The 27,299-nt window shown below is 36.6% G+C and overlaps 1 protein-coding gene across 2 annotated transcripts in view; it reads right to left on the bottom strand.

Moving 5' to 3' along the window:
* The window catches only part of MYO16 (myosin XVI), a 717,568-nt gene extending 690,496 nt beyond the window's left edge, over positions 1-27,072 (bottom strand). Inside the window, exon 1 of one of the 2 annotated variants that reach the window (XM_077158660.1) lies at positions 27,040-27,072. The gene's annotated coding sequence lies outside the window, so the exon portion shown is untranslated. Of the gene's footprint in view, positions 1-26,827; positions 26,927-27,039 lie in introns of those variants that run through there. The other variant, XM_077158661.1, reaches the window with a different exon arrangement.
* Positions 27,073-27,299: the final 227 nt, after the last annotated feature.

The following is a 27,299-nucleotide window of genomic DNA, read 5'->3' as shown; positions in this document are numbered from 1 at the left end:
CGCTCTTGGTTCTCTTTCCACATCTTTGACATCTTCTCATCCCCTTTACAGATTTTTTTACTCTCTCCACCCTTTAAAAATTACTTCTTCTGGTTCTTTGTTGGCCCCTTCCTCTGGGAACTCCCTATATTAACCTATCTATTTTCAGGAATTAAATTATCTCCCATATGCAATGGTATTTTTTGCTATTAGAACAAGAAAGGGCATAGGACTTAACATCATAAACTCCAGATTTTATTTGCTGGTCTCTCAAGGACACTAACTGTGATGATGGTACTGGGTTAAATTTCTTCGGGATCTCATTTCATTCAACACCTTTCAGTTTCCTGATCCGTAAAATGACAAGTTTAGATTTTAAATATTCCTTACATCCTTACATTTTTAATTCTACATTAAGACATTCAGTAATTGATAAATCTAACAGAAAAAGCAAGAATCAGAAATAAGAAAGTCCTAAAATCTAATATATATTAAAAGTTTTAGAATTCATTAACTTCTTCCAAAGCCATTGCCAAGTAATTAAATTGACTGATATGCATCCCAGATCTTCACTAATAAACAAAGTACTGGATAATACATTCATTATTCCCACATATGGTTGAGAAAACTGAGGCAAAGAAAGGTCATGAAAGTTGACTAAAGTCAATTAAACAACTTGTCATTACTGTTGAGATTCAAACCCTATCCTAACTCTAGAATTCATGAGTTACAGCCTCAGGATAGAAAGTGAATAAATGTATTTTATATTCTATGCTGCCTACTATCTCCTGGAACATTATTTTCAAAATTTGCCTCATCCTCAGCTTCAATAATTTAATAAGCCTGGACTACTTCAAAAGTTCACTGAGGTAGCTGCAAAACTAAATCCCTCAGTTGTAATGAGTTAGGTCGTAGCTTTGTGATTACTGGTCCCAAAGTGATTACTTTAAGACTGAAATTGTTTCTCTCCTCTCCATGTGACCTCATGGAGGTTGAGCTGAAGTGCATCACTAGGAAGTTTATGAAGAAGCTACTCTTACTTAACCTAAACCATATGATCTGATGTTTTTGGTTCTTAGAAACTGCTGCTTCCAGCAATGCTCCTGTACTCAACAAAATTTAAGAAGACACGCAGACACATGTGGTAAACATGAGTTTCACAAAAGTGAAGCTTGCTTATATCTGCTTGATATCTATAAAAAGATTCTTATCTCAAAGTTTCTGGACAGAAGGTGTCAGGACAAATTAAACAATCCAGCATTAAGTACAAACCTAGACTATAATTAGTATTTCATTAGAAGCGATGTGATATGTAGGCAAAGCATGTGGCATGGTCCTATCCTTCAAAAAGTAAAGCTCAAGTGAAGTAATACCACTCTTGAATATTGGCATAGCTCACGTCCACCCATACAGATCCAGACAAATTTCCCAACATCTTTTGTGCCTATCGGAAGCCATGAACTAAATTCCACCCAAAGGAATGTAAGAGCAAGTGGTAAATACTATTTTCAGGAAATGCCTCTCCTTTTTTTCCATATTTAATAGCTGAAATGAGATAATGAGCACCAGATCCAGAGATAGCATCTTAGACTGCCAGCAAGCAACCACATATAATGATCCTGGGGTCATTATATATGATTGATCATATAAAATGATAATGGGGTCACCATGCCAACTCCAGGCTATGCATGTTAACAGGCAAGAGAGAAAGATAAATATCTAAATTAGTTAAGCCCTTTTATTTTGAATGTTTTTGCCACTTTAGCCAAGCCTAACCATAACTAAGACAAATGAAGGGAACTAATACTCATTTATGTTTCGAAGAGTTCTTAACCCATTTTTCCCCTTCCCATTTTGTAAAGGAAATAAGGGAAGTTAAGAACTCTTAACTGTTGTTACTTACACCTATAGAGATTTGCTGGCTGTAGTTCATGAGTTAGTGATGAGCAGAGATTAAACCCTCCCAGAAACAGGGCAAGTAGATTCCATCTCCTCCCACCTTCACCCCCTCATGTAGGATTGGGAAACAACTTGATTTTCCCTTCACCATCACTCAACTTTGCCAGATGACAGTGATTCATACTTTAAAAGGAAAATGGAAGTTATCAAATGGGAATCCCTCATCTCATCACTCCACCAACAAATCTGCCATCCAACCTACATCTGTACCCATTTTCCTTCCACTTCTATCTCTTTTTCCTTCCATTTATAATCAAGAAAGTATCTCTTATCACATCAAAGGACAGCTCTCCTATGTTGCTCTGGATCTCATTCACTTCCATTTTTCCAGGGACTCAATTTTTGAAGTTACATTCTCATTCTCCTACATCTTCAATCTGTTAGTTCCCATCAGATCCTTCCCTTCACATCCAAACATATCGTAGAAACATTTGTTTTAAAAATAATCATTTCCTCCATCTCTATCAGTTACCACCTCCTCCTTCTCAAAAACAAGTTAGAAATTGCTGCATTCTCACTTCTCATCACTCTTCAATACACTGAAATTTTTCCTGTGCCATCCCCACTCTGCCCAAACAGCTCATCTGAAAATCACCAATAAATTCCATGTCTCTAATGCCAGTACTTATTTGTCTTGACCAATTAGCAGGATTTCATAGTTAATTATTCCCCCTTCTTGAAATAAATGCTTCTTTTGGTTAAGACACCACACTCTGAAATTTCCTTCTGCTTCTCTGGCCTAAAATTTCTCTGCTTGATTTCTAAATGTAAGAGCTCTCCAAAATCTAGAATCAGCTTCTATTTTCTTATTCTTCTCTATTATTAGTCAGTGACTTCTAAGATTTTATCTCCAGACCAAACCTCTTTTGGGAGTTTATGAAGACTATATCAAGAGTCTGATTCATACTTCCACTTAAATATCCCACAGGCATATCAAAACAAACACATTCAGGCGGGCCGCGGTGGCTCGGTAGCAGAGTTCTCGTCTGCCATGTAAGAGACCTGGGTTTGATTCCCGGTGCCTGCCCATGCAAAAAATAAAACATAAAAATAAACATGTTTCAAAGTAAGCTGCTGCTTCTTTCGTGCTTTCCACCTTAGTTAGTAATGCCCCCATCTACCAGTTGCTCAGACAAGAAATAAGGTCATTCATGTCTTCCTCTTCCAACAAACCCTGCCTCAGATGTGTCCCCTAGTTCTATCTGTTTTACCTCTTAAGTGTATCTCCAAACCTCATCCACTTTTCTCTGTGTCTGCCACACTGGCCCAAAGAGCCCTCCTTTTTTTCTTTTTTATTTTTTTGCCGAGACTGCAAAGACCAACCCTATTGCACATCATACTTGCTATTTGCTATTTTCCTCCTTCCAATGTTCTACTTACTACAACCAGAATGGTCGTTAGATTGGTCATATTATTGCCCTTTTAAAAATCCTTCACTTGTTGCATATTTCTCTTGGGAAAAGATGCAAATCCTTCATATGGCTTCAAACCCTACATGTGCTGATCTCAGACTAGCATCTCTAACTTCATCTTAAAGTAGCCTCTCCTTCACTAGGAATTTCAAAAGCACTTCACCAGGCCAATTCCAGATTTGTATAAATGCTATTCTCTCTGCCAGCAAGGCTGAATTTTGTATGGCCAAGTACTTTTAAAGCCTAAATATAGTAAAAGGGAAATATCTATAATTATGAATATATTCAAATTAAAATGTCTCCATTTCAAAAAGACAATAAGCATAAGTAACAAAAACCTGGAAAATATTGACACAACTTCCCTCAGATAAAGGGTTAACATCATGTAAATCAATAAAAATATTGAGCTCAACTAATAAATAGACTATTTCCCAAAAGGAAATACATTGATTAACAGGCATTAAAAATATCAGACTCACTACTAATCAGAAATGCAATCTAAAAAATAGTGAAAGAATTTTTTATTATTAATTGAAGATAATAATTAAACCTCAAGTTTGTACCATGTGCTAGGCACTTAGCTAAATGCTGAGAATACGGCAGTGATAAAAATAGAAATAATTTCTTCCTTTCCAGAGTCTATATTCTAGCAAAATAGAGACCTATTAAACAAATAATCACATATATTTAACATGTCAATAACAAATTAACCTCAAATTCTATATTTTCAATGTACAAAAGTAACATAGTTGGAAATTTGATCTATTCAAACCAAATCTCTATAAAAGAAATAAAACCAGAAATAAGGAACCAGTATCTAAATCCTATTACAACATATACTTAAGTCATCATTGTCTCGTTCATCTCTTCAGCTTTTAGCATCATCTACTTTAACTTTTTATCTCCATTTTCCTTTAGCTCCCTTAGTGCTGCAACTTCTATTTTCCTTTCTGTCTCTGGCCATTTTCTCTCCTACTGACTCTCTCTTACGTGGTTGTTGTTGAAGAGTGAGGGACCCACCCCTCTTGCTCTTCTCTCTCTAGGACATTTCCCTCTACAGAACTTGGAAGAGAGCTGTAAGCAGCAGGGACAGAAGAATTTGCACTAGTACACAGGGAAAAATGAAGAATTACATCAGTGCTGAGTTAATTTGGAGTAATAAAGAATTGGGAACATGGACCCCCATGTGGTCAGTCAGGAAAGACAACTGAAAACTGATAGGAGAGATTTGGGGTTCCAGAACATGCTGCTGAAAGGTCAACTAAAGGAACACTCTTCAATTCACGTCACTGCTGTTAAATTGTGCTCAAATCTAGTGGACCTCAGGATATATAGGCTGCATTTTAAATGGGTTATGAGACTGCTAAGCTTAGCTAAAAATAATCATAAGTTTGGTTCTGTTAAACCAAGGATAATCAAAAGAGGTCTTTGGTGTTCCCACAGAGCTACAAATTAGAACCCTGGTGGTTAATCAAATCGGCATTAAATAAACATTATTCAAGATAAGGCTGTAATTTTATTCTCCAGGATCAATCGTCACTCACTCTGGTTCAAGGGGAAAAGACCTTGAAGATGACCTAGACTGAGTCCCTCTGTCCCTGATAAGGGTATCCTTTTTATTTTACCCTCAATTGGGTAAACTCTGCTTAGAGAACATTGCTGACTCTACAAGTGTAAGAAGCAGACCCTGATGGAGTTTTAATAAAGAAAATTAAAAATTCAAAATAAATATAGAGAGTATTTGTTTCCCCCAATGGAATACCTGAGTGTTTCCAGAAGAGGGCACTTTAATAATGTTATGAAAATTAAGTTAAAGTGGAAATGAAGGAGCAAAGTATTCAATTAAGGATATATGCTAAGGATCATGCTAAGTGCTATTAGTTCTCCCCGAACTAAATATCATAGTAATCCTAGTTAGAACAATAAGAACTAAAGACCAGAACAAAATATTTGAGAAAATATTTATGACAACAATGAAATATAATGCAATACATAATTATTTGACAGTTAAACAGTAAGGGCAATTGGTGATTGGTACTGGGATTTGAAAGTAGGGAGATTATTTCAAGATGGGGTGAATAAGTAAAAAGGGAGAAATTGAAATTTCAGTTACACTTGGATAGACTTAGAATGGTAGAGGGATAATGTAAAGGGATTTAAAAATACAGCCTCTTTGGGGATGGTGAAAACAATAATGCATCTGGAGAAATAGTACATATGGAAAAAATCTGGCCAGTTGTGGGTTTACTGCGGGTTACTGAATTAGTCCAGTCCCTTGTTTTTTAATGAAGGAATACAGACTGGGAGCAGTTAAATGTGCTTTGCACAGCTAACCAGTATATAGCTGGAATGAAACCCTGACTTCTAGACCAACATTTTCTATATTCTGCCACAGGGCTCCAAAGGAAGACCTGGCCACGACAGTAACTGTGATGGTGTCAACTTGGCAGGTGATGATGCCCCAGTTTTCTGGTCAGGCAAGCACTGGTTGACTGTTGCGGCAAAGATATTTCATGGCTGGTTGGTAAACCAGAAAGCTGGTGTATTAAATCATCAGGCATTTGATTGCATCTGTGGCTGATTATATCTGCCATCAACCAAGGCATATCACCCACCAATGAGAAAATCCAGTCAGCTGAAGACTTTTAAGGAAGAAGACAGACTTTTTCGCTGCTTCTTCAGCCAGTGAGTCTCTCCTGCAGTTTGTCCAAACCCTTCATTGGAGCTGCCAGATTACAGTCTACACTATGGATTTTGGGCTCTCCTTCCCACAGTGGCATGAGACACCTTTACAAATCTCATATTTACAGATCATCCTGTCAGTTCTGTTTCTCTAGAAAATCCTGACTTATACAACTTGGTAATGAGAGTGGTTCTTGAGAAACAGAATCTTAAAAATGGATTTTTACAATTGATTTTCTATTCTGATTAGACTCAGAAGGATTAATGACTGTTTCCAATAATCAAGATGGCACTGACAGTCCATGGGGTGAGTTGGCAAGAGAGATACACAAAAAATCACTATTAAATTCTGATAATTGTGGGCAGGCCACGGTGGCTCAGCAGGCAAGAATGCTTGCCTGCCACGCCAGAGGACCCGGGTTCGATTCCTGGTGCCTGCCCATGTAAAAAATAAATAAATAAATAATAATAAATTCTGATAAGTGTACACTTATATGAGGCAAGGCTCTGGGTGCAAGCGATTTTTGACATCTTTACGGAGCTTTATGGAATGAAGAGGTATAATGATGTTGGCTGATTGTTGTTAGTCACACTGGGTCGAGTGATAACAGAAAGGGATGGTTTGAAGGCTTCAAATTTGCAACTAATGCAGTGCCTATCTTGCAAGTCTCTATCTCAGCTTTGCTAAAATCTGCTCTTTAGTCTTACAGTTTTCTTAGACTCATTTCATTGCTATGGAGCCATCTCTTATGATCTGACAGTCTAGACTGGAAGGGGACTGGGCTTGCCTACTTCCCTCTTTCCCTTTGATAAAATTACTTATTCGTTTCTCTTATCTCTTCTTAGAAGTTTTCTAATGAAAATTTCATTAGATAAAAAAGTAAAGAAAAGAAAACAGAAATGAAACTAAACTAAATAAAAACAAAAAGAGAAAGAAAGAAATTGATACAGTCTCTGAAACCTTCTTCCTTACCTGATTTCCATTTACAGTCCCCACTCTTTTCAGCTTTGGACTTTAATTTAAGGAACTAATATTTCTTAGTTAATACAAGAATCTGTCCTTTAAATCTTGCTATAGATGTCTCTTCACTATGTGAGTTACTTTTCTCATTCTTGGCATTGGTAAATAACTTAAACTTGTACCATCTGGCCAAGTTTTTAACTGGTTTGTAGGGTCTGTCCCTTTCTGAGATTTGCCCTTCTTTCCATTCACAATGCTTGCCATATATAAACAAAAAAACCATATTAACAAAAAACTGTAAGATGTAGTAAATATGTATGCTAATTTTTTCCATAAAACATTAGTTCCACTTAATTACTTAAAGCTTTACGTTTTTATACACTTATCACATTTTTTCTACTTATCTTATTTACTGTAATCTCACTTGCTCAAATTTCAGTAGATGCTTGGGTATCCTATGGTTTCCAATTTCCCATGTGTCAAACTTAATGGAATCAAGTCCCAGGGAATGTTTATTTATGGTTGACTGCCTATAAGATAAGGCTTCACTGATGATTTCTGTTTTCAATGGACATATTCTGCAGTGAGGTGTTTACTCTGGAAACACATGGCACACTAGAGGATCATAAATAAAGAACATATTTTGGGAATCCCTAAAAAAGTAGGAAAATTAACACTGCCACTTTCAAATAATCCTGTCACTGGCATACCTACTAACATAGAGATGTTATAAAGGCCAGTTGCAAAAGAACATTTTTAAAATAAGGTAGCAAAACAAACAAGATTATTACTGACTAATATTCCTATATTTATAATCCTTACAAATAAAATGAATAATTATAAAACTGATCTCTCACTTTCAAATATCATTTATTAGGACACAATATTACCACAGAGATGTTAGGAAGGCCACTCTACACAATATAATCACTCGTGCCATAAAATTCAATCAGCAAAAAATTTTGAACACCTACTGGAATCTGTGCTAAACGATTTTTAATGAGTGTGTAGGGAAATATAAAATTATAAGATGTGTATTCTTTGATTCAGCCTTTATTGAGAGCTATAACTGAAGCCAGAGACTACAAACCTTAATTAACAATTTAACATGGAAACGTGAAAAGAATTGGGAGACTACTGACATAGGGAATTTGCTGTATCAAAGCATGCATATATCCATTATATCATTAAAAATAAGGAGAATTTTAGCAAATATTTACTTGTTGGTTCCCATCAAACGTATGTTGACTCTTTACTTAATTTGCAGGTTCTAGAAAAACAGTTTATTTGCTAAAGACAAAAAAAGTTTCCATATAAATATTGAAAGATCAGTTTTAATAATTCAGCTGTTCCAACAATTATGTTTATGATGGCCCATAATAATAAGTTACCTTATCAGTAATATTTCTTTTGAGAGATGAGCTTGTTCCCTTAAAGTTATGAGCCATCTCAACATGAAAGTTTGATTTTATTCACCAATCTCATGTTAATTAACCAACCTTCTGTAATCACACAATATTTTTTAACTTTCATCCAAATTTTCATAACTTGACTTTACTTATTAGCCAGGGAACAAGAAAACATCTTATCTTGTCTTGGCTTTTCCCTAATTCAAACCAGAGAGAATGACTGAAAAATGTCTGTGTTTTTAACCCCTATTCAACACTATCTTCATAAAGAGGAAGTGATTAAAGACAAAAATACTAGTAGTAAAATCAGAAACATGTAATGACTAGGAAGGGAAGACAGAAATAGAACATTAAAAGGAATATTGAGTTAATGAAAGGCTTCGACCTAAGTTCAAATTTAGGACTAGATGAGAAGTGAGAAATTGAAAATATACATAGATTGTACTTTTAAGATTATTAAAAGTTCATCCATCAACGATATAATTTAAACTGAAATAGTTTCATTTATAAGGATTATTAATATAGGAATATTAGTTCATTGATGATGGTTTCGACATTTTTATTTTTTGAAAGGCTCTACCTCAATCCATTTAAACCCTTAGCATATCAGCATTTTAGGGGAAGAAAGTCTCCACAAAATTGTTGCCATGAAAACAATATATTTGTAAAGTTTATTCAAATATTGCTAATATCACTTTTTTCAAATTCAATATAGATAAAAAAGATCATTCTTTGCTTACCTTAACATTTTCTACTTTTAAGACACAACGTTTAATTCTAAGCCAGTATTCTTTGAAATTCATATTTTTTGAAAATTATATATTTGTACTTAAATATTTATGTACAACCAAGAAGTTAGTGAGTAAATACACTTTATAATGGATTTCAGAGGCAACAGCATATACAGTTTAAATTTTTCATCAGATGTGAAATCTGTAACAAAGCTCCTGGTTTCCAAATCTCAAAAATAAATCACAACATATGCTTCCTAGGAAAATAAGAAAGTATTTGTCCAGTTACTGGTTATCTTAAAAGGGCAAGAACAGCTGCCAAAATAATTAGAGATTGGTAATAATGATTTTTTTTTTGAGGGAAAGAATCTGTAATTAATTTTGCATTCACCAGCTGGAGTCACTCTACCCCTGCCCCTCCCCCTAAGAAAATCAGATAAGTACATGAAGAGCAGAATTTGTTGCCAGACTTAGAAAGAAAGAAAGAAAAATGGTATCATTTATGTAAGCAATACAGGCATGCAGAAAATGTGTAAAATAAGTAAAAAGTAATTAATTTGAGATCCTTTAATTGCAATATACTCATTAAACGAATCATAAATGTATGGATTTTATTATGAGAATCCTCATTAAAGCCTCTTTGATAAGTTAATAGGCCTACATGCCACAATAAGCAATCAAGCAGTGATAAATCGAGTAGGTGTTCTCCACAAAGTATTTGGCCTCTCAATGTAATGAAAAATAAGTTGATAGAGTTAGTGTTAATATCTAGATCAATGCTTCAGTTGGGGGTGGTTTTACCCCCAGCCCTCCCTCAGATATTCTGGCAACGTTTTGAAATGTTTTTAGTTGTTACAAGTGGGAGAGGGGTAGGTCACATCTAGCATCGAGTAGGTGGAGGCAGGGATGCTGCTAAAATGCACAGAACAGTCCCTCACAACAAATAATTATCAGGACGAAAATGTCCACAGTGCTGAGTCTGAGAAACTCTGATTTAGTTATCTAGAGTCCAACGGATTTACCACTTTATATTTCTCTAGCGACAATTCTAAAGATCAGAAAACACCAGTCATAATCAGAATGTGCCTAGAGGTTACACAGCCAGCCACTGGAGAGCTGGAGGCCAGGTCTGTGCACATTCAGTCCACAGCTCATTTCTCATGCCATGTTGCATCTCTAGCTGCAAAGTAAAAATTATGAAAGGCTACTGTGAAATGGGGAAGAAAGCCATTCAGTGAAATTATAAAAAGCAGTGACATACTCACACAGTATGGGATCTCTGAACATAGCCCAACATCCATGAGAGTTGGTGAATGATACTCACTGTTTCAACAATTTAATTATTTCCATTATTAAATGAAAAATGTCTAACCCTTGATCAGTACTTCAACAGAGCCAAACAATGTAGCTATGTCTTTTATTGCTTTCTAATGTACATATTAAGTAAGATTATTTTCAAGGCAACTTATAGAAAAAATGCTCTGAAATTATTTTTGAGATAGGTGAATACAGTAGGCCATCTTGGTTTTCACCATCTGCAGTCATTCACGTTTTGTACTACGGAGGACTATGGTGATTTGATTGTTCTCACTCACTTTCTCAGATAAAGACCAGAGGCAGTCTCTGTACCCTTCATGCTTACACATTGTCCTCACACTCCCAGATTCTTCCCCTCTCTTCTTTGACTTCTGGTTATAAACTAATCATGTCACAACAGTTTAACAAAAATCGTTTAAAAACATAAAGGACTCATTTTAATTTGAAATCAGAATCAGTATTAGTTGAGCTGATTTTTAAAATCCCCTTCAAATTTTTCAAAAATAAACTTCATATAAAATAGCCACCTTCTACAAAAACATGCATTCACGTTCCATTTACATTTTTTCTCCCACATTCTATCACTATCTCACTCTTTATTGCATCATTTCTCTCATATGTGCTATTTATCCCCTTTCATCACAGCATAACCCTTGGTTGAGATGGTATAACCTGGGAGCTATAGTCGTTTCTCAGAGTGAAGGTACCATTTGAGCTGGGACTTGAGACAGGATAACGTCAACTGGTGAACTTCGGCAGGGAGAAGTGTATCTCAGAAGATAATGGAATAGAAGTCTTGACCAAGACACAGAAGAAAGAAAGTGAGAAAGCAGGTTCACATTCTTGAAATGGTCATGCACCCAGGTTAGCTGTGTAGCAAGGTAAAGTTTCTGGAACTGGGGACAGGAGTAAGACATGGTCACTGAGCTGGGATGCTGTTGAAGGGGTTCACGCATATAGAGGAGGGCTAAACCACATGGCCTCTACAAATTCTCCAAGTCTGAGATTCTTTAAACCTACTGAATATTGACATGGGAATATTTTTAGTGTTTGGAGTAATGACAAAATTGCTTTTATAAGGAGATGAATTGAGTAGTGATATGCAGGATGGATGACGGAGGGTAAATGATAAGTCAAAGGTTATCACAGGACACTGACCTCCAAATCACTACCATTATGGAATTAAGGCTGAAGCTAGTCAGCAGCCAACAAAAATGGGAAGGAAGAAAGGAACAGAAGTGGTCTTGTGATGATGTAGTATATGAGATTCATGATCTAATGGGTTATGAAGGAAGAGAAAGAAGATGGATGGCTCAGATCCATCTTTGGCTCCCTTCTAGGAATTAGGGAATTCTGGACAAGATGAAAATTCAGTTAGATATCTGAGTTTCCTTTTAGACACGTTGAATTTGAGGTCCTGCTCACTGGACAAATTCTTACATATTCTCCAACTTTCAAACTTTCTCTCCTCTGTGAAGACTTCTCTGATTTACCTCAATCAGATTTAATAGCTGTGCATCTTTATTACCATTGCACCTAAGACCTCTTTCCATCCTAGCATTCATCTTGTCAAATCTTTGTTTCATATTCCTTACTTAATCTGCTCCATTTTCTGGTTAACTCCTAAATAGAAAGGGTTGGAGCCTTTCTGTGATACACATAAAAAATTAGAAACTGATATATTTGTAAAGAATATTGGGTTCAGAAACTGGACTCTATCCTCAAAAATAATTTTAAATAGAAGGGGGAAAGAAGAAAAATACAGAAAAAGTAACTTATTTATGTAGTCATTGGTTCATTCATCCCATGTATTATTTGGATCACATCATCCATAGAAGTCATTGCTTTCTGAGTTGGGAAGAATTTGAGGATATTTAAAATTTTGGACCAATTGTGGACTATACCAGAGCATATTGAAGATTATTCATTCTAGTATATCATCATTGTCTGTGCAATTTAGTCTGTGTTCCTCTTCCCTTCATGACTTTGACTTTGCTTTTACATTTAGAAAATGATTAATAACTGTAAACTGAACATCCTTTGTACATAATATTAGAAAGGTTCTATTGAGGAGAAGAAAAATTGGAACACTGCAAGGTAAGAAGATTCAGTCTGCATCCTAGGAATATTTACATAAATCTAAATCATATTTATATTGCTTGGGAGTAATAATAATGAAACTGCTCAGTGTAAATAAAGAACAATGTACAAAATACATATAACAATATAACACTTTCTGAAATGCAATGCTCACATTTCTTTTCTACATTCAGATTCAGTTAACTACACACAGAAAAGAAAAATCATCGCATTTACAAAACAGATCATTGAATATAATTGCATTTACAAGTAAAACTACTTCAGGTCCCAAATGTCAGGCTCAGATGCAGATTATTAGGCATAAAGAGGAGAGTCATCAGTTTGAATTAAAGCTATTTACCAGGCAGCTTCACAAAAGATGACAGAGCTAAGTAGCATGCAGACACCTATTACATTTATAACATAGCCTATTATGTTTGCAATTGAAGGAATCAAAAAACAAGACAAGATTCCTTCTCTAACATATCTGTCTTGGAAATGGACTTTGTGTACAATTAAAATAAGTTGGAATCCATTTTAAAAGTTTCAATTGTTTATCCTACATGTCAGCCAATACTGATTTGCAAAAAACAGTTAATAGTAAACTACAACATATCATATAATCTCTACTCTGTCATTCATATAGCTTAATTGCATGTATATTTTATGAATCCCTTAAGCTCCATGAAGTCTCCACTACCTATCCTAGACTGTGCTAATCTGCCCTTTTTCTGAATTTTTCTAACATTCGCTATCTACTCCACTCTCACTTAGTCATCATTTAGTCACACACTGGCTTGCCTTACCTGTTTCAACTATGCTTGTATCCCTTCTCTCCACTTAGACTATGAATTCCAGAGAGCCAGAATATATATCTCATGTCATTTCTATCCCATGCCTGGCACCTAGCACTATCGAACCATATATACTTTGAGAAAAAGGGGGAAGGAAAAGAGAGAAAATGGAGGAAGGAAGGAGAAGCGAGAAGGAAAGGAGAGAGAAAGGAAAGAAGGGAAGAAAGAAGGTAGAGAAGAAGAAATGGGGAGAGAATGGAGGGAGAGAATATATTAAAGATGGGAATCACCCACTGTACAGAGTAAATTGAGTCCACTCGCCCAATTTCTAATGCATGCCAACTCTCTACTGACGGTAGACGACTGGTGTCAGAAGTATATGCTGCTAGTTATCACTGGGAGGAAGAAATTCACGATCTATACACACGCAACTTAGCTTAATGTGATCAGTGTATTAACATTACTTATAATAATCCAAACTGTGATTCTATTAAAATCTCATTGGTAATTTATGCTTTGAAACTGTATAGCTATATACCACAGAGTTGTTTAAAGTTCCTTAAATACATTTGAGATGGAAGAGAATTTTGATGTATATTCTAATTTAATGAATAGTAAAACTGTATTAGGTTATCAATCAATGATCAATTTTCTCTCAAACACATATCAATTTTGTTTTGTTCAATGTGCCATATTTTATTAATTGATGGAATAAAGATTACTAATTCCCCAAATGAGCAGTTATTTGCTAGATTCAACAAAAGCTATTTGAAACTTCAAATTCACAGTGCAAAATAATCTCTCATTTTCAAATAACATATATATTTTTTTTAACATGGGCAGGCACCGGGAATCGAACCAGGGTCCTCTGGCATCACAGGCAAGCATTCCTGCCTGCTGAGCCACCGTGGCCCGCCCCAAATGACATATATTAATATATAAGATTATATTAAGGTATTTTACTATACCTTCTTTCACAATATAAATAGGTTGTTTGCAGGTAAAATGACATGGGATTAATTATGATTTTAGTTGCATGTTTTTACTACAGAAATATATAATAGTAATAACAGGTGTAAATATTATATATAAGAGAACAATATAATATATTCATACTATAAAATATTTTATTTATATTATATATAGCGCAATTGTGATTTTATAAATCACTTTCAAACACGTCATTTCATTTGATTCTCACTAAACATGAAGCAGACAGACAGATTTCATGATGCATATTCTATAAATTAGAACACCATACCAAGTGATATTAAATGTCTTGTCCCTGGACACATAAATGGCTGAAGAAAAGGAAGGAAAGAGAACAGAAAAGCGAAATAGAAAGCCAGAGAAAATGAATATGTTAAAAGTTTTATCTTCACTTTTCTTGTTTCCTCAGTGACAATATATGTGAAATTCTAAAAAATTGCTGTCTTGTAGACTGAAGTGCCAAGGGTTAAATGTAGTTTGTTAAATCCACTTCTTTATTAAAACAGATACACTATTGAAAATTTACAAGTACTCAACTATTCAAAAGCTGTAATTTGCAAAGTTTATTGATATAATGCCAGTAACTTCAGTCCCACATTTACTTTGACTCCCACAAATTGTCCTCCCATTGTTATGCTTATACAGTGTTCCTAAATGAGATTGCTTTTGTAAATCTTAAGAAAGCATACCAGCTCTGGATAAAAGTGCAGTGTCTTTCTGATATATTTACATGTGATTTTTGCATTTTATTTATTTTGGCCAAGTAAATCCTATTTTTCCCATTACTGACATTATTCAAATTCATTTGGATACCCAATTTCCTTATACATGCAGTACTTTTATACCAAGAGAACAATTGCTAAATGCAATTAAATTCATAGCTTGGGAAACAAAAGAAAGAAAGAAAGAACCTTCTCTATTCTACAGAAAAAGTCAACAGCCTGCTTCATTTTTATAAAGCAGGTTGCACTCCACAGAGAGTTGGTTTCCTAATATTATTATTGGCACGTTATAAATTGTTATCGGCCACTGACCCGGAGCCATCTGCTAAGCAGGATTAAACTATTCTGTGTTCACCTGTTTGAAATCTGGACTTCTTGCCTCTGGTAAAATGATCACACTATCAGTTTAACAAACGTATTGTGCTACCAATCTCTTGAGAATATGAAAATATCCAAACAGTAGAAATTTTTCTTTTTTTTTTTTTTCTATTTTCTTCAACACTTTTAAAAAGCAGCAGTATCCTAAGACACTTCGGGTTGATTGTTCTTTTCTTTTTTTTTTTTTTTTAAGTATGTCAACCTGAGGTCATATCACTAAATTTATCTTCATCATTGGCCTGATAGAACAGTTTAATTCTATAATGTTGTCTCAGAAAATTAAAATTAAGCATTGAATTTCTAACATAACCTGAATATTGCTATTCTTTTTCTCAATAAGAAAATGCTCCCAATTGATATTTTCTGCTTCTATCAGTCAAAATTCTTCTGAAGGAACTATAATCTAGAACTCTAAAGAAGGCTGCATTAAGGTTACTTACTAGGGCATGTGATTTTTACCCAATTTTCTTTTTTCTGCTTTTTTTTTTTTTTTTAAGTATCTGCTCTTTGGAATTTCTTTTTCCTTTGTTTAGACACTATTTCTTTCCAAGTGGTAATTATTAGTATGGAAAACAGGTGCAACTGTCTAAGTCACATTACATGTGGTGAACAGAAGCTATAATTTAGGACTAAGAAACACCTCTCTACACAGGAAATTGAGAGATGCTTTGAGCAGGATATTTTTAAAGGTTACCCAGGATTTCCCTGCTTGGGGCTATGAGTTTTTCCTGTCTCTTCTGAAAAAGACTTATATTGAGAAGTCCCTAAAAAGTCATCATCCAAACTGAGTACATGTAAGACAACTTGGGTAGCAAATGTTTTTCCTGTTTCTGCGTGAACTGCTCTTTAATGATGAGCTTCCTGTGTCGTAAGATCATTGTTCCCTCTCCTTTGAATTATTAGAGCCCACCTCTGTATTACATTATGAAGCACATTAAGTATGTGTTAACAAAATCTCCTATTCCACCCACTAGTCCCAGATCAAATACATGAAGAAAATAGGTAGGTATTTGACTTTTTCTACATGAAAGATATCACATTTTCTCTGCATTTTTTCCAGAATGAACCTTCCTAGGATGAAGTCACATTGCTCTTTCTTAGCTTTAACCATTCTAGTTTATTTCCTCTGTATATGCTCCAGTTCATCAAATTCTTAAGTATATGTAGATGCAAAATGAATGCAAAATTCTAAATGTGAACTCCCCAACTTAGGGTGCTTTACACTATGTTTCTACTTCAGTAGCATTTCTACATTCTGGTGAAACTTGGTTATGATGAGTGTTAGTTAATACCCATATATTTATTTCAAGTGTTCTGTGTCAAGACAGATCTTTGTCATTTTGAACTTGAACAACTGATATTTTGAGACCACACCAGGGTTTACATTACTGATTAATAAACTCACTCCTTTACCCCCTGTGCCATGTTATTCTAGGCCTGCACTCTCAGCCTATCAAGATCATTTTTTAATGCTGATCCATCATCTGAACTATTTGTTATCATGACCTAGCCCTTCCCCTCCTAGGTATACACCTTAGAGACATATGTGCACATATGCTTCCAGGAGACATGCCAGCACTCTACAAGGCAACACTATTCTCAATACACTCAAACTGGAAATGACCCTACAGCCCAGCAACAAATAAATACATTCTGGTATGCTCACTAACACACTCAGCAATGCAGTTGAATGACTGGCAGCTCCCTAAGGCAATATGATGATTCCATTCACATAAGTTTGCCAAAGAATAAACAAACCATAGTGTTTTGTGATTCATGCTTAGATGATAAAAACTTCAAAGACAAGCAAGACCATAATTAAATACCATAAAACTAAGGACAGTGGCTTAGGGAGTGGCTCACACAGTCTATTTCTTGACCTGGGTATACTGCTTTATAAAAGTGCTTTACTTTGTAATTGTTAAGTCTGCATTATATTACATGCACTTTTCTCTGTGGTTTATTATAGCCCTCAGTAAAAAGAATAAGTTTAAAATAAAAGAATCAATCATCATGACTATCCTTCTGTAACCTACAAACATTCTAGTTCACAAGTAGTGTGGGCTGCTAGATTCAGGTGCTATTAAATCAAGGCTTTAGTCCCTTTCTTTGCCAGCTCAGCTTCTTCTCTACCTTGTGGTAGCTTTAATCTTGGCTTGCTTTTGACATGATAGCAACATTGAATACAAAAGGACAATGCTGAGAGAAAGACAGACTGAGAAAGAAAACTTTTGGTTGCCCAATAAAAGAAGAAAAGTCCTGGGCCACACTTGGTTGGATCACATCCTTAAATCAGAAAACTCACCAGAGCAAACAATATACTATCAAGCTAATTAACTTAAGCCAACCATGGTCCACTCCTGGAGCTTGAGTTGGGTAAATTTCATATAAACCATTTGATTATTCCATAACGGGGAAAATAGTGAAATGAATGGGGGAGATTTAAATACACCCACAAGGCACATACATATGCATACCTATTTAAATATATAATCATATATATCCACACACAAAGATTATGTTATAGGGAATAGACAACAAGGTATACAGAATAATTTTCAAAGAATAATAGGATTACATTATATTTTATGTTTTCTTTAATTTATCTAGCATTAATTTTAACTGGTTTAATTAAAAAAGGCAATCAGGTTAGTTTGTAATGACTTAATTTTGTGAACTATTCTGACTTCTTGTGTTTTCCTAAAGGCTTCAAAATTATTTGTGATATGTGTGTATATGTGTGTACATATTATATATAATTCAGTTTTTGATGAGATTCTATATCAAGAAGCTTCTGGAACGCTCCTTTCTGAAACTCAGAAATCTGACTCTCTCCAGTTCTCTGACTTCCTCCAATTCTCCATGACGTCCCAATGGAACTCTCAAAATCGCATTTCAGTTCCTTGAGTTTCTTGGCATAGGATTAACTTGAGCATAGAAACCTGAATTCACTTAAATGAGTTAGGTGATTTTTTTTTTATTTCCTCATTTATCTTGGGCTTTAATCCAAGATTCTGATTTTTCCTCCTTTTTTAACCTCATTGTCTCGGGTGAGGAGGATAGGGGCCAAAAATTTGATGAATAGTTTCCCTTTTATATCATCATTCATTTTAAATCATTGGGTCCAAGCAGAGGTTCATTACCACTTTGCAGTTTTCACTCTAAATCTTATAAAATTAAACCCACATATTGTTTTTAATACTTTATTCAAACCTCTACTCCTGCTGAGATTTAGTCGCGACATTTCTCTTATGGGTTAATACTATAAATTTTCTGTATTTTGATTGGACACATGTCCCACCATCCACCTTGCATGCATGTCCTGGTCAAACGCTATCTCAAAGGTAGCCGCTGGAGAGTGGCAAACCATTTATACATGCATATGCTTTTGCTTTCTCATAATGATAATGTGACGATAAAGCCATTATTTTCCTTTTTAGAGTTTTCCATTCCTTTTTCGTCACATCTGTTTTTACAACTTGTAACCATTGGCTTTCCTCCTGACATTTCCAAATCCACTCTCCAGTGATCTGCACATCAGACTGTTTCAGCATACTACAAACCAAGACAGTAGGAGGATATTTTTCTAATTTTCCATTCCATAAATATCACCAACAAGCTTGTATTTATTAAAGAGAAGTAAGTCGAATGTAGTAGTAGCCCCTCTTATTATTTTTATTTTTCAATCATAAGTTAGATGGTAACGCAAAAATTTTTAGGTGGCTAGATTTTCATGCAACTGTCAGCAAAAGCTTTAATGCATTGAATTCTTTCACCAATGAAGGATAAAATAACTGAAGTTTACAGAGCTTCTACTCAGTGATAACCCTGGGCTAAGTAAGTACAGAGAATTTTATCTCATTTAAACCTACCTTTAATTCTACAGGGCAGCCATTCTGACTACCCTATTTCACGGAGGAGACCTAGAAAGCTTTTATCAGGTTTCGAACCAGAATGGGGATGTCAACCAATGCTTGTCCACTTCAAATTCATCCTCTTAATGACTATATTAAACTTGATCACAATTTCCTGCTTCAGCCTGTTTTATAATCTATATTAGGAACACTCCATTTATCATTCTTAGCTGAATTCTCACATATTTATAATTTCAGCAAACCTCCTTCCTGAGAAACAACAAAGCTTACGTTCAGTCCAGGAAACTGTTACTTGATTCTATAAAGTAAAAATAGCAAACTAAAACCTATAAAAATATTTCGCAGTATTCTATTCTACTGATTTTCTTTAATTCTTAGGCCAGATTTCTTTTTTCATACTGTTGCATTTAGTTTTAAATCACTGAAATAAATGTAAAGTTAATGACTCATTGCTCCAAATAATAAGAATAAAAGGCATATTAATAGGCTTTTTATAAGAAGATTTGGGAGCTCATGAAATGATTTCTACCCAGAGACTCCCAAACCACATATTACCAAGCTGCTTATAGCCAAGAATCTAAATTAGAAAGAAAATGAGTGAACCTGAATAATACTTTATCATTCTTAAAGGAATTATTTAATATCTCAAATTTGTTCATTAAAGGCATACTCGTATGGCATGCAAGAGGTTTTAACTTCCCAAGTGTATTTTTGAAACACTATTTCCAGTAATAAAAATGAAAAAAAAAATGGATTCAGCATTTTAGTTATAGGTAAGGAGAATATTCAAATGTCAACTTTTATGCTTAATTTAATTCAGCTTTTGAGACTCTGAACATCAAACTCGCCCTTCTTAACACCCATATTCACATTAAGCATAATTTTTTACTCAAAAATCCCTCAATGATCTCTACGAAGATTTCCATGACTTATTAAGTGATGATGTCTATCACGGTAATTATTTGTGGACAAATAATAAATATCAACAATTTAGCAAATAAATTTAAAAATACCAACAATTTGAATATAGTATGAGTTATAGCTTCATTTTTTTTTAAATTCTGTATATCTGGGTGTACAGGTGGTTCACCTTTCACGCGGGAGACCCGGGTTCGATTCCCAGACCATGAACTGCCTCCAAAGAAAAAAATAAATCTGTAAACCTACAACTTATTTTTTACATGCCCAGTTTTTATGGTATTAAAATTATTTACCAAAGTCAGTTACCCACAAACACTATACTAAACATGACCTTATAGTCAATGTTTCTATAGATCAGAAGTCAGCAAACATTTATTGTACAGGCAAAAAGTAAGCATTTCAGGCTTTGGGTACCATAGCGTCTCAGTCAGTCATGCATCTTTTGATTTTGTCTGTTTTGTTTTGTTTTTACTACTTTAAAAATAAAAACAACAGTCTTAGTTAACAGGCTGCACAAAAATATGCCACAAGCCAGACTGACCAATGGGTGGTAGTTTCTCGGCCCTGACTGGCTGTAGTTGGTTTTCTATATGGCTTTTGTTAAAGTACTATTTGGCTGATTTTTGCTTTATTTTGCTTTTTTTTTTCTGTTTTGTTTTTGAAGAAAGAGCCTGGACTTTTGCTTAATAAGAAGAGCATAGGATTAGTAACCAGACCTTTATTCAACCTCCAGACCCACCATAAGCTAGCAATACTAATTGTGAATTACTATGGCTGTCTGGGCGTTCATTTCCACATCTCTAAATGAGAAGAATATTTTCTACTTTATGATTTTGCTTTACAATAAATTTTATTTGAAAATTTCTGTCACACTACAATAATTATGGAAAAATAATTATTTTTCTGCACAGTAGAGGATGATTCTAATAGTAATTAATTTTAGTAAAATGTAAGGAGGTGACAAAGGAACATTCACATGCCCCAATGCAGGGCCACGTTGCAGGTCACCCACCTGGGTAGCAGGCAGGGAAGCGGGAAGCTTGGGCTGACCTGGAGGAACTCCAAAACCCTCCTGTCTTTTGAAAACAAGTCCATAACAGATTATCATTATTTCAGTCAATCACTACATTATATTTGCTAAGAAATTTATTCTATTAGAAGTACAAGACGTTTTCAAAGATTATAAAAATAAAGTTTCCGATACTTAGGGGTTTGGTTACTTACACCACTGCTCTGCCTGGTAAGGGAGCACAGAGATGAATGAATTACCCGAAGGACATAGCTGGTGGATTTGGTATATGATATAAGATAAAAGAAGCTGAGGACAGATGATTTCCATGGCAAAGAAGGAGACAGAGAGTCGGAGGGATCAATAGGATAGTATCTGTGGCAGATAGGAGAGAGATGAAATATAATAAAAAGTGAAATAGGGGCTCCATCCAGGGGTCAGAGAGTAGGCAGGTGTGGAAGCCCGAATCTCCAAAGCTCATTCTTAGTGCACTTAACAGTTTTCCTTTTGTCTCTAGGAATTTTTATATCCATTCATATAACACTATTAAATCTAGGTACTCACAAAGAGATTAAAAAAAAAGAAAGAAAGAAAGTAGCAGTAATCACAGTAAGGAACAAAGTTCAACATCTAAATAGATTATGACAACAATCCAAATTTAGCATGAGAGTTCAAAAGAACGATACTTATAGAGATGTGGGGTGTTTGAGAGATGTTTTGGATTTGCTACCAGCCAAAAAGTTAGAAGCACATTTGTGGCACACAGGAAAAATGAATAAAGTCAACATATTATGAAATGCTAAATTTCAGGTGGAGTTAGAGGATATGAGTCAGAAGAATGGAGAGATGAGGCTGAAGTCTGGGCGGGGATAGGGTCAAGATGGACAACATATATTATGCTGAAGACCAGGCACTTTATGCTGTGGGTAATTGGAAATCATTGTCTTTTAAGCAAGGAGTCTTAAGGCCAAATCTGTTTTTCAGATAAATCACTCTGGCAACTGGAGAATGGATCTGAAGTATAAAGTTAGAGAAGGAAGACGGATTAGGATCTGGTCCCTTAGTCCTGGTAGGAGATGATGACAGCTTGAAAGACGGCAGGAATAAAAGGTCAGGATAGAGAACGCTAATCTGAACAATATTTGTGAGATAAATTATAAAGACTTGATAACTGATTGAAAATGGAGAGAGGGGGGAAGAGTGAATGAATTAGAAAACTGTGGGAGACTTTTTTACAACCGGACCAAAAAAACAGGCATAACAAGGCTTCAGAGAGAGAAACAGAGATTATGAATTCCAGTTTATGCAGATGAAGGGCAGTATATGGAGCATTCAGGTAATATATCCTGCAGGAAGATACAGATCCAAAAGTGGAAAAAGAAGTCCGGGATGTGGGTACAGATTTGGAACTCAGCAACATGCATGTACTAGCTGAAAGCACGAAAATGGAGGAGAAAACTAGTACAATACGTAACATACAAAGACCAGAGGGCTGAAGGGAGAACACCGGGAAGGATCAGCCTGAGGGGTGGACAAAGGGAGTAAAGTCAACAGGAGTCAAAGAGTAACCAGAAGCAGCTATACAGTGAGGTGTCAAATGCTGTCAAATGCTTAGTAAGAGTGGAACAAAAGATTTCCCATGGGATTTTGTGAGGACAGTTTCAGCAGCATCATTTAAATAGAAGATGGATGGCAAAGGGCTGAGGAATGACCGTCAATGGAATGGAGACAGTGAATGTAAATAACTCTAGGTCAGATTGTTTCAGAGCCACAGAAATAAACAAATTACAGCAATTAACTTGCTTATTAAACAAATAAAAGGTCATCTAAAATATTTTTAAAAAGCAAACTAATATGACCCTGAATGGGATATAGAATGAATTAGTTGATATGACCTGCCTAGTTCAAGTTTGCAATGTCCTTGAAGATCCTAGCATTCTGTCCATGTATACGTACAAGGCAACAGTTACATAATGTGAATCCAAACCTCCTTAGAGTCAATAGCTTTGTTAATTGCCAAGTTTTCCTGGTCACTTTAATTAAACATGAGAATAACAGGTCAGATAATTTTTGCAGATCATTTGTAAGATAGAAAAGAGAGGTGATTCTAGCTATATGGAAGAGGCTAAATATTAATTCTTGAAAGACCATAACACAGTGGTTCTCAAATTTAGTGTACATGAAAATCAACGAAGGGGCTTGTTAAAGGGAGATTCCTGCATCCCAGCCCTAGTCTCTGATTCTGTAGGTCTAGCATGAACTGGAAAAATCAACTTTTCATTAGCCACCTCCAGGGATTTTGAAGCTGGCAGTCCATGGAATACATTTAAGAAAAACTGCCCTAGCCCTCCTCAGAGCTGTGCAGTCTTCTTTACATAGTCAAGTGACAGCGTACTTTGAATGACTATTCAGTTTCAGGTAATACCACGGCAGAACTGTTGGTACATTTTTATCACTTTACATTGTTTAAAATTGCTATTTGCCACATTCCCTTGAATATGGGACTTGAGAAAATACCCATCCTAAAAAAGCAAGTTGAGTATAAATTCTTGATTGAAATTATCCTGTTAGCTTATCACATTTTAAAGTATTGACTGAGTCTGTACTAAATGGCACATCTGGTCAGGCTACTGGGACAAGAAGTTGAAAACGTACTTGAAGACAAGCAAACATACAGTGTATAATAACTGCCCACATGCACTGGAGCCTGGGAATTCCCCTAACTTTGCTTGGGAGCATCAATAGAGGGAAAAGGAACAGAATTCACAGATTGGAACTGGAAAATGTGGTACGAATGAATATGTCTGCCCTGTATCCTTTGCAGGGCCATCGGGAGAACCAAAGGAGATATCAGATGGAAAAACAATTTATTAAATGGAAAGATGTTACTGTGAGATTTTCAGTTTCCAAGAGTAAAGAAACTTCACTTCCTATGACGGTTTCTTCACCTCAATACTCTTCAGGTGAAAATCATCTTCATTTACTGCCTAGCTATTGCTTTTAATCCCACATAGGAAAATTATATTCATTTTTAATCCAAATAAGTAAGTGCAAGTTTCATTTAAAGTGTTCCTTGATCTCTTGGCATACTCATTCTTTGCTTTCTGGAAATCTACAAAACCAATGTGTTATTCAAGGTAACGCATCCAAGTGAAGCAGAATTTAGAACAAAGGAATGTCCAGAAGGAAAGGTTGGCCAAAGGAGAGCCAATTGTGTTGATGAAGAGGAAAGATGGGCAACACTAACATAAAAATTTACTACCTATGAAAAGTTTCACTGATTTAACCTCCTCTCAGAAATAAGCAATCAAATCACCATACCCTCCCACACATCTAACACTCCAGTTTGGTACAAAAGGAAAAGACCCCGTAACCTTGACAATATCTAGCACGTGATCTTGAAAAAAATTACCCAAGCCTCCTGGGCCTCATTCTCTGCATTTGTAGTACTGGGTGCTTGAACAGATGATTTTTAAAGTTCCATTCTACTCTAACATTTTATAAATTCTATGAACATGTATTGTTACTGGTCCAGAGATGCCTTGGTAATAAGTTCTCAAAAGGCCAATCATACTCTTCAAGTGTTCAGTTTAACACAGGCTCAAATTAAAAGTATCACTGTTTAATAATCTAGCTCCAAACACAGTATCTGTTTTCTCTTAGGCAAGGTTTTTACACATTTATCTACAAATTACATACATATATATAGGTACACACATATCTGCCTATAAATATTAATCATGTATGGATGACATATAGGATTAGGGTTTTATCCAACAGATTTTAGTTACTGATATAAGAAAGAAATATTCTAATTTTATTTAACCTACTTCAAGAAAATTCATATTCTGCAATGGGTTAATACTAATTAGACACTGTCCTTTAGGTGAAGAAGTACTGACTTACTCACTCATCATTTCATGCCCTGGTACAACAGTTACTGGACCTTGAATCTTCAAGCGTTCTCAGACCAGAGGGGGAAAAATAACATTTAATGTCTTGATTGCATATGCAAAATATTTCAGTTAATTTGGTGTGTACCGAACAAATTACTTCACTCTATTTTATCTCCCAACTCTCATAGGACACAGATAAACTCAACCACAACACTATGCCCTTGAGATGAAATTTTATTGATTAAACTTATTTCTCTTTTAGTAAATAAATATTGCACTCTGGACGATTTGTTATGGCAAGTAATATGGCCCCTGGGCATATTAATACTGTCTCTAAAGCAATGATAAACAGCCCAGTTTCCAAAAAGAACATCAAATACAAATCTCTCTTGCTCACATGGGTTGATCACACATGGCATGGGACCACACCTGTCAATAAGCATACATCACATCTGCTTGTAAAATTTATAATAAACTAAAACAACTTCCAATAGACAGACATGTCACTCTAAGAATAACAAATTCAACGGCAAAAGTTAATTTATTCTGGCAGCAATGCAATGATTCCATAAGAGTGAACTTTGATGGTCCAGATGGGACTATGGTTGCTCCCTCCTCAGCCATGAGGCTTTGATTTCAGGAGCTCATTTGATGACTCTGGGGTCCCTTGTTCTTCCTCTTGACTCTGAGTGAAAAACACTAGGGAGTGCATGGATAGACTCCAAGGGCATCATACATACCCAAAGAATGTGTGGTAAACATGTGAATGAGCCTTCTAACCATCATTTAAACAGAGAGCCCAAAGACTCCTTGAGATCCTTAAAGAAAGCCATGACTCAAAAGAGAATAAGAGCTTCCGCACTTGGGAGGATAAAGAATGCCATTCATGCCTCCCTTTCTCTTATTCACTACTCTGGCCAATTTCCGAGCACCAAGTTTTACTCGGTCCTGCGCAGTAAAAGATAATCCTTCCTCCTCGCGTGGTTAAATAATTCTTCCAGGAGGCAAACGATTAATACACAATTTAAGTATTTTCTCTTACTCCCCCCTCCCCCCGACCCAGAGATCTGAGCCACAAGACAGTACCTATAGCTTTCCTACAAATGACAGATATACTAAGAGAACTTGATGAAAATTATCTTCATTACCTTTCGGGGGCGTACAAGGCACCAATCGAACAGAGCACTTCTACCGACCTACTTGATTTTACAAAGCCAGGGAAGATGGGGCGGGAGCTGGGACTGGCGGAGCGGGGAGACACCAATGAAGAGCTGAATCTTTTGTGCCTCCGGTGCCACGCCGAGTTTGCCCATCACTTAGGCGCAGTGCCTCTAAAACAATGAAGCTGACATTTTCCAGTGAGGAGGTCAGGAGGAGCAGCAGAAAAAGGCAACAGCCGGGAAGCTCTCTTTCACTCCTACATCTTTGTTCTCTGAAGTAGTCGCTCTTTTTCATCCCCAAAGAAAAACAGAAAGAGGGCGAACCCCAACCCCAACCGCGCTGCCCCAGGAGCGGCCGTGTAGGTGACCGCTCCGCTTCTCCCACCTGGTAACCTTAGCAACCCGAGGCTTTCCCCTCCCTAAAAGCTGACAGGTTCGCCACCTCCAGGGCTAGGACCAGACAGAGTTGAGAGGGTTTCTGCCCGCAGCTCCCCTTCACAATTCCCAAAGGCTGCGGAGTCCCCGCCCTCCCTTTCGGCGAAAAAGGGCTCACCAAACCTCCTCTCAACGTCACCTAGGGGTGTCCGGCACCCTCCAAGCTGGGAATCGCGGTGGCAACCCGGCGATACAGGTCCCAGCTCCGCAGGGCAAAGGAGCATCGGCGCCCCTGCCAGCCTCCAGACCAGGAGGCAGGGCTGCCCCGCCAAGTTCCCCGCGCTGCCGAGCGTCGCGAGGCGTTCCGGCCGCGGGGGACGCCGCCCCTACCTCGTGGGGAAGAGTCGGAGCCAGTCCCGGAGCCCGCCGGCTCGCCGCAGCTCCCCGCCCCGCGGAGACTCCCACCGCGCGCGGCCCAGACGGGCCGAGGGCGCCGCGCCCCCGGGGGCTCAGGGCGCGCGGGGCCGGAGGGGGAGGCGCGCAGCCCCTGGCCGGCCGGACACTCACTCCAGGCGCTCGGCCCCCTCCGTCAGCCGCGGCTCGTTCTCCTCGCTTCCGCGCCCCGCAACCGCGGCGTCGGCAGCGACGCG

The sequence above is a fragment of the Tamandua tetradactyla genome, chromosome 4, assembly GCF_023851605.1.
Source record: "Tamandua tetradactyla isolate mTamTet1 chromosome 4, mTamTet1.pri, whole genome shotgun sequence".
NCBI lineage: Eukaryota > Metazoa > Chordata > Mammalia > Pilosa > Myrmecophagidae > Tamandua > Tamandua tetradactyla.
The sequence above is the reverse complement of the archived record's forward strand: the minus strand, read 5'-3'. Positions and strand labels throughout refer to the sequence as shown.